Below are 9,461 nucleotides of genomic sequence, written 5' to 3' on the forward strand. Positions count from 1 at the left end.
TTTGAAAATGCACTTTTCTGTTAAAAATAAAGATGAAACCTCACACATGCTCAACAGGGGCAACAGAAGCACCCAAAAATGGCATAAAATGCCAGAGTTTGAATTTTGTCATTTTTGACAAAAAACCTAAGGGGTTAGTATGTCGTTTTTTTCATTTTTTCAACTTGATTGAAATGCACTTTTCTGTTCAAAAATAAAGATGAAACCTCGCACGCGCTCAATAGAGGCAACAGAAGCACCCAAAAATGGCATAAAATGCCAGAGTTTGATGGAGTTGATTTTTGACAAAAAACGTAAGGGGTTAGTATGTCGTTTTTTTTCATTTTTTCAACTTGCTTGAAATGCACTTTTCTGTTCAAAAATAAAGATGAAACCTCACACACGCTCAATAGGGGCAACAGAAGCACCCAAAAATGGCATAAAATGCCAGAGTTTGAATTTTGTCATTTTTGACAAAAAACGTAAGGGGTTAGTATGTCGTTTTTTTTCATTTTTTCAACTTACTTGAAATGCTTTTTTCTGTTCAAAAATAAAGATGAAACTTCACACACGCTCAATAGGGGCAACAGAAGCACCTAAAAATGGCATAAAATGCCAGAGTTTGATTTAGTTGATTTTTGACAAAAAAACGTAAGGGGTTAGTATGTCGTTTTTTTTTCATTTTTTCAACTTGCTTGAAATGCTCTTTTCTGTTCAAAAATAAAGGGGAAACCTCACACACGCTCAACAGGGGGCCCAGAAGCACCCAAAAATGGCATAAAATGCCAGAGTTTGAATTTTGTCATTTTTGACAAAAAACGTAAGGGGTTAGTATGTCGTTTTTTTTTCATTTTTTCAACTTGCTTGAAATGCACTTTTCTGTTCAAAAATAAAGAGGAAACCTCACACACGCTCAACAGGGGGCCCAGAAGCACCCAAAAATGGCATAAAATGCCAGAGTTTGAATTTTGTCATTTTTGACAAAAAACGTAAGGGGTTAGTATGTCGTTTTTTTTCATTTTTTCAACTTGCTTGAAATGCTTTTTTCTGTTCAAAAATAAAGATGAAACCTCACACACGCTCAACAGGGGCCCCAGAAGCACCCAAAAATGGCATGAAATGCCAGAGTTTGATGGAGTTGATTTTTGACAAAAAACGTAAGGGGTTAGTATGTCGTTTTTTTTCATTCTTTCAACTTGCTTGAAATGCACTTTTCTGTTCAAAAATAAAGATGAAACCTCGCACGCGCTCAATAGGGGCAACAGAAGCACCCAAAAATGGCATAAAATGCCAGAGTTTGATGGAGTTGATTTTTGACAAAAAACGTAAGGGGTTAGTATGTCGTTTTTTTTCATTTTTTCAACTTGCTTGAAATGCACTTTTCTGTTCACAAATAAAGGGGAAATCTCACACACGCTCAACAGGGGCACCAGAAGCACCCAAAAATGGCATAATATGCCAGAGTTTGAATTTGGTGATTTTTGACAAAAAACGTAAGGGGTTAGTATGTCGTTTTTTTTTCATTTTTTCAACTTGCTTGAAATGCTCTTTTCTGTTCAAAAATAAAGGGGAAACCTCACACACGCTCAACAGGGGGCCCAGAAGCACCCAAAAATGGCATAAAATGCCAGAGTTTGAATTTTGTCATTTTTGACAAAATACGTAAGGGGTTAGTATGTCGTTTTTTTCATTTTTTTTCAACTTGCTTCTAATGCACTTTTCTGTCAAAAATAAAGATGAAACCTCACACACGCTCAACTGGGGACCCAGATGCACCCAAAAATGGCATAAAATGCCAGAGTTTGAATTTTGTCATTTTTGACAAAAAACACAAGGGGTTAGTATGTCGTTTTTTTTTCATTTTTTCAACTTGCTTGAAATGCACTTTTCTGTTGAAAAATAAAGGGGAAACCTCACACACACTCAACAGGGGCCCCGGAAGCACCCAAAAATGGCATAAAATGCCAGAGTTTGATTTAGTTGATTTTTGACGAAAAAACGTAAGGGGTTAGTATTTCGTTTTTTTTTCATTTTTTCAACTTGCTTGATATGCACTTTTCTGTTCAAAAATAAATATGAAACCTCACACACGCTCAATAGGGGCAACAGAAGCACCCAAAAATGGCATAAAATGCCAGAGTTTGAATTTTGTCATTTTTGACAAAAAACGTAAGGGGTTAGTATGTCGTTTTTTTTCATTTTTTCCAACTTGCTTCTAATGCACTTTTCTGTTCAAAAATAAAGGGGAAACCTCACACACGCTCAACAGGGGACCCAGAAGCATCCAAAAATGGCATAAAATGCCAGAGTTTGAATTTTGTCATTTTTGACAAAAAACGTAAGGGGTTAGTATGTCGTTTTTTTCATTTTTTTTCAACTTGCTTCTAATGCACTTTTCTGTCAAAAATAAAGATGAAACCTCACACACGCTCAACTGGGGACCCAGATGCACCCAAAAATGGCATAAAATGCCAGAGTTTGATTTAGTTGATTTTTGACAAAAAAACGTATGTCGTTTTTTTTCATTTTTTCAACTTGCTTGAAATGCACTTTTCTGTTGAAAAATAAAGATGAAACCTCACACACGCTCCACAGGGGGCCCAGAAGCACCCAAAAATGGCATAAAATGCCAGAGTTTGAATTTTGTCATTTTTGACAAAAAACGTAAGGGGTTAGTATGTCGTTTTTTTTCATTTTTTCAACTTACTTGAAATGCACTTTTCTGTTCAAAAATAAATGGGAAACCTCACACACGCTCAACAGGGGGCCCAGAAGCACCCAGAAATGGCATAAAATGCCAGAGTTTGAATTTTGTCATTTTTGACAAAAAACGTAAGGGGTTAGTATGTCGTTTTTTTTCATTTTTTCAACTTGCTTGAAATGCACTTTTCTGTTCAAAAATAAATGGGAAACCTCACACACACTCAAGAGGGGCCCCGGAAGCACCCAAAAATGGCATAAAATGCCAGAGTTTGATTTAGTTGATTTTTGACGAAAAAAAGTAAGGGGTTAGTATTTCGTTTTTTTTTCAACTTGCTTGAAATGCACTTTTCTGTTCAAAAATAAAGATGAAACCTCACACACGCTCAATAGGGGCAACAGAAGCACCCAAAAATGGCATAAGATGCCAGAGTTTGATTTAGTTGATTTTTGACAAAAAAACGTAAGGGGTTAGTATGTCGTTTTTTTTTTATTTTTCAACTTGCTTGAAATGCTCTTTTCTGTTCAAAAATAAAGGGGAAACCTCACACACGCTCAACAGGGGCCCCGGAAGCACCCAAAAATGGCATAAAATGCCAGAGTTTGAATTTTGTCATTTTTGACAAAAAACACAAGGGGTTAGTATGTCGTTTTTTTTTTTATTTTTTCAACTTGCTTGAAATGCACTTTTCTGTTCAAAAATGAAGGAGAAACCTCACACACGCTCAACAGGGGACCCAGAAGCATCCAAAAATGGCATAAAATGCCAGAGTTTGAAGGAGTTGATTTTTGACAAAAAACGTAAGGGGTTAGTATGTCGTTTTTTTTCATTTTTTCAACTTGCTTGAAATGCACTTTTCTGTTCAAAAATAAAGATGAAACCTCACACACGCTCAATAGGGGCAACAGAAGCACCCAAAAATGGCATAAAATGCCAGAGTTTGATTTAGTTGATTTTTGACAAAAAAACGTAAGGGGTTAGTATGTCGTTTTTTTTTTAATTTTTCAACTTGCTTGAAATGCTCTTTTCTGTTCAAAAATAAAGGGGAAACCTCACACACGCTCAACAGGGGCCCCGGAAGCACCCAAAAATGGCATAAAATGCCAGAGTTTGAATTTTGTCATTTTTGACAAAAAATGTAAGGGGTTAGTATGTCGTTTTTTTTTCATTTTTTCAACTTGTTTGAAATGCACTTTTCTGTTGAAAAATAAAGATGAAACCTCACACACGCTCAGCAGGGGCCCCAGAAGCACCCAAAAATGGCATAAAATGCCAGAATTTGACGGCGTTGATTTTTGGAAAAAAACGTAAGGGGTTAGTATGTCGTTTTTTTTTCTTCATTTTTTCAACTTGCTTGAAATGCACTTTTCTGTTCGAAAATAAAGATGAAACGTCACACACGCTCAATAGGGGCACCAGAAGCACCCAAAAATGGCATAAAATGCCAGAGTTTAATGGAGTTGATTTTTTGACAAAAAACGTAAGGTGATTTTTGTCAAAAATGACAAAATTCAAACTCTGGCATTTTCTGCCATTTTTGGATGCTTCTGGGTCCCCTGTTGAGCGTGTGTGAGGTTTCCACTTTTATTTTTGACAGAAAAGTGCTATAAAAGCAAGTTGAAAAAAATGAAAAAAACGACATACTAACCCCTTACGTTTTTTGTCAAAAAGGACAAAATTCAAACTCTGGCATTTTATGCCATTTTTGGATGCTTCTGGGTCCCCTGTTGAGCGTGTGTGAGGTTTCCACTTTCATTTTTGACAGAAAAGTGCTTTAAAAGCAAGATGAAAAAAGTGAAAAAAAAACGACATACTAACCCCTTACGTTTTTTGTCAAAAATGACAAAATTCAAAATCTGGCATTTTATGCCATTTTTGGATGCTTCTGGGTCCCCTGTTGAGCGTGTGTGAGGTTTCCACTTTTATTTTTGACAGAAAAGTGCTTTAAAAGCAAGATGAAAAAAGTGAAAAAAAACGACATACTAACCCCTTACGTTTTTTGTCAAAAATGACAAAATTCAAAATCTGGCATTTTATGCCATTTTTGGATGCTTCTGGGTCCCCTGTTGAGCGTGTGTGAGGTTTCATCTTTATTTTTCAACAGAAAAGTGCATTTCAAGCAAGTTGAAAAAATGAAAAAAAAAACCGACATACTAACCCCTTACGTTTTTTTCAAAAATTGCCAAATTCAAACTTTGGCATTTTATGCCATTTTTGGATGCTTCTGGGTCCCCTGTTGAGCGTGTGTGAGGTTTCATCTTTATTTTTCAACAGAAAAGTACATTTCAAGCAAGTTGAAAAAATGAAAAAAAATGACATACTAACCCCTTACGTTTTTTGTCAAAAATCAACGCCGTCAAACTCTGGCATTTTATGCCATTTTTGGATGCTTCTGGGTCCCCTGTTGAGCGTGTGTGAGGTTTCATCTTTATTTTTCAACAGAAAAGTGCATTTCAAGCAAGTTAAAAAAAATGAAAAAAAAGACATACTAACCCCTTACGTTTTTTGTCAAAAATGACAAAATTCAAACTCTGGCATTTTATGCCATTTTTGGATGCTTCTGGGTCCCCTGTTGAGCGTGTGTGAGGTTTCCACTTTTATTTTTGACAGAAAAGTGCTTTAAAAGCAAGTTGAAAAAAATGAAAAAAACGACATACTAACCCCTTACGTTTTTTGTCAAAAATCAACGCCGTCAAACTCTGGCATTTTATGCCATTTTTGGATGCTTCTGGGGCCCCTGTTGAGCGTGTGCGAGGTTTCATCCTTATTTTTCAACAGAAAAGTGCATTTCAAGCAAGTTGAAAAAATGAAAAAAAAAACGACAAACTAACCCCTTACGTTTTTTTCAAAAATCGCCAAATTCAAACTTTGGCATTTTATGCCATTTTTGGATGCTTCTGGGTCCAGTGTTGAGCGTGTGTGAGGTTTCATCTTTATTTTTCAACAGAAAAGTGCATTTCAAGCAAGTTGAAAAAATGAAAAAAAAAAAAAAAACGACATACTAACCCCTTACGTTTTTTGTCAAAAATCAACACCGTCAAACTCTGGCATTTTATGCCATTTTTGGATGCTTCTGGGGCCCCTATTGAGCGTGTGTGAGGTTTCATCTTTATTTTTCAACAGAAAAGTGCATTTCAAGCAAGTTGAAAAAATGAAAAAAAAACGACATACTAACCCCTTACGTTTTTTTCAAAAATCGCCAAATTCAAACTTTGGCATTTTATGCCATTTTTGGATGCTTCTGGGGCCCCTGTTGAGCGTGTGTGAGGTTTCATCTTTATTTTTCAACAGAAAAGTGCATTTCAAGCAAGTTGAAAAAATGAAAAAAAACGACATACTAACCCCTTACGTTTTTTTCAAAAATCGCCAAATTCAAACTCTCGCATTTTATGCCATTTTTGGATGCTTCTGGGTCCCCTGTTGAGCGTGTGTGAGGTTTCCACTTTTATTTTGGACAGAAAAGTGCTTTAAAAGCAAGTTGAAAAAAATGAAAAAAAAAACGACATACTAACCCCTTACGTTTTTTTCAAAAAGCACCAAATTCAAACTCTGGCATTTTATGCCATTTTTGGCTGCTTCTGGGTCCCCTGTTGAGCGTGTGTGAGGTTTCATCTTTATTTTTCAACAGAAAAGTGCATTTAAAGCAAGTTGAAAAAATGAAAAAAAACGACATACTAACCCCTTACGTTTTTTTCAAAAATCGCCAAATTCAAACTTTGGCATTTATGCCATTTTTGGATGCTTCTGGGTCCAGTGTTGAGCGTGTGTGAGGTTTCATCTTTATTTTTCAACAGAAAAGTGCATTTCAAGCAAGTTGAAAAAATGAAAAAAAAACGACATACTAACCCCTTACGTTTTTTTCAAAAATCGCCAAATTCAAACTTTGGCATTTTATGCCATTTTTGGATGCTTCTGGGTCCAGTGTTGAGCGTGTGTGAGGTTTCATCTTTATTTTTCAACAGAAAAGTGCATTTCAAGCAAGTTGAAAAAATGAAAAAAAACGACATACTAACCCCTTACGTTTTTTGTCAAAAATCAACACCGTCAAACTCTGGCATTTTATGCCATTTCTGGATGCTTCTGGGGCCCCTGTTGAGCGTGTGTGAGGTTTCATCTTTATTTTTCAACAGAAAAGTGCATTTCAAGCAAGTTGAAAAAATGAAAAAAAACGACATACTAACCCCTTACGTTTTTTTCAAAAATCGCCAAATTCAAACTTTGGCATTTTATGCCATTTTTGGATGCTTCTGGGTCCCCTGATGAGCGTGTGTGAGGTTTCATCTTTATTTTTCAACAGAAAAGTGCATTTCAAGCAAGTTGAAAAAATGAAAAAAAACGACATACTAACCCCTTACGTTTTTTTCAAAAATCGCCAAATTCAAACTCTGGCATTTTATGCCATTTTTAGATGCTTCTGGGGCCCCTGTTGAGCGTGTGTGAGGTTTCATCTTTATTTTTCAACAGAAAAGTGCATTTCAAGCAAGTTGAAAAAATGAAAAAAAACGACATACTAACCCCTTACGTTTTTTTCAAAAATGGCCAAATTCAAACTTTGGCATTTTATGCCATTTTTGGATGTTTCTGGGTCCCCTGTTGAGCGTGTGTGAGGTTTCATCTTTATTTTTCAACAGAAAAGTGCATTTCAAGCAAGTTGAAAAAATGAAAAAAAAACGACATACTAACCCCTTACGTTTTTTGTCAAAAATCAACGCCGTCAAACTCTGGCAATTTATGCCATTTTTGGATGCTTCTGGGGCCCCTGTTGAGCGTGTGTGAGGTTTCCACTTTTATTTTTGACAGAAAAGTGCTTTAAAAGCAAGTTGAAAAAATGAAAAAAACGACATACTAACCCCTTACGTTTTTTTCAAAAATTGCCAAATTCAAACTTTGGCATTTTATGCCGTTTTTGGATGCTTCTGGGTCCCCTGTTGAGCGTGTGTGAGGTTTCCACTTTTATTTTTGACAGAAAAGTGCTTTAAAAGCAAGTTGAAAAAAATGAAAAAAAAAACGACATACTAACCCCTTACGTTTTTTTCAAAAATCACCAAATTCAAACTCTGGCATTTTATGCCATTTTATGGATGCTTCTGGGTCTCCTGTTGAGCGTGTGTGAGGTTTCATCTTTATTTTTCAACAGAAAAGTGCATTTCAAGCAAGTTGAAAAAATGAAAAAAAACGACATACTAACCCCTTACGTTTTTTGTCAAAAAGGACAAAATTCAAACTCTGGCATTTTATGCCATTTTTGGATGCTTCTGGGGCCCCTGTTGAGCGTGTGTGAGGTTTCATCTTTATTTTTCAACAGAAAAGTGCATTTCAAGCAAGTTGAAAAAATGAAGGAGAAAAAAACGACATACTAACCCCTTACGTTTTTTGTCAAAAATCAACGCCGTCAAACTCTGGCATTTTATGCCATTTTTGGATGCTTCTGGGTCCCCTGTTGAGCGTGTGTGAGGTTTCATCTTTATTTTTCAACAGAAAAGTGCATTTCAAGCAAGTTGAAAAAATGAAAAAAAAAAACCCGACATACTAACCCCTTACGTTTTTTGTCAAAAATCGCCAAATTCAAACTTTGGCATTTTATGCCATTTTTGGATGCTTCTGGGTCCAGTGTTGAGCGTGTGTGAGGTTTCATCTTTATTTTTCAACAGAAAAGTGCATTTCAAGCATGTTGAAAAAATGAAAAAAAAAAAATGACATACTAACCCCTTACGTTTTTTGTCAAAAATCAACACCGTCAAACTCTGGCATTTTATGCCATTTTTGGATGCTTCTGGGGCCCCTGTTGAGCATGTGTGAGGTTTCATCTTTATTTTTCAACAGAAAAGTGCATTTCAAGCAAGTTGAAAAAATGAAAAAAAACGACATACTAACCCCTTACGTTTTTTGTCAAAAATCAACGCCGTCAAACTCTGGCAATTTATGCCATTTTTGGATGCTTCTGGGGCCCCTGTTGAGCGTGTGTGAGGTTTCATCTTTATTTTTCAACAGAAAAGTGCATTTCAAGCAAGTTGAAAAAATGAAAAAAAACGACATACTAACCCCTTACGTTTTTTGTCAAAAATCAACGCCGTCAAACTCTGGCATTTTATGCCATTTTTGGATGCTTCTGGGGCCCCTGTTGAGCGTGTGTGAGGTTTCCACTTTTATTTTTGACAAAAAAGTGCTTTAAAAGCAAGTTGAAAAAATGAAAAAAAAAAACCGACATACTAACCCCTTACGTTTTTTGTCAAAATTGACAAAATTCAAACGCTGGCATTTTATGCCATTTTTGGATGCTTCTGGGTCCCCTGTTGAGCGTGTGTGAGGTTTCCACTTTTATTTTTAACAGAAAAGTGCTTTAAAAGCAAGTTGAAAAAACTGAAAAAAACGACATACTAACCCCTTACGTTTTTTTTCAAAAATGGCCAAATTCAAACTTTGGCATTTTATGCCATTTTTGGATGCTTCTGGGTCCCCTGTTGAGCGTGTGTGAGGTTTCATCTTTATTTTTCAACAGAAAAGTGCATTTCAAGCAAGTTGAAAAAATGAAGAAAAAAAAACGACATACTAACCCCTTACGTTTTTTTCCAAAAATCAACGCCGTCAAATTCTGGCATTTTATGCCATTTTTGGATGCTTCTGGGGCCCCTGTTGAGTGTGTGTGAGGTTTCATCTTTATTTTTCAACAGAAAAGTGCATTTCAAGCAAGTTGAAAAAATGAAAAAAAAACGACATACTAACCCCTTACGTTTTTTTCAAAAATGGCCAAATTCAAACTTTGGCATTTTATGCCATTTTT

Source organism: Doryrhamphus excisus, chromosome 14, assembly GCF_030265055.1.
Source record: "Doryrhamphus excisus isolate RoL2022-K1 chromosome 14, RoL_Dexc_1.0, whole genome shotgun sequence".
In the NCBI taxonomy this organism is placed as follows: Eukaryota; Metazoa; Chordata; class Actinopteri; order Syngnathiformes; family Syngnathidae; genus Doryrhamphus; species Doryrhamphus excisus.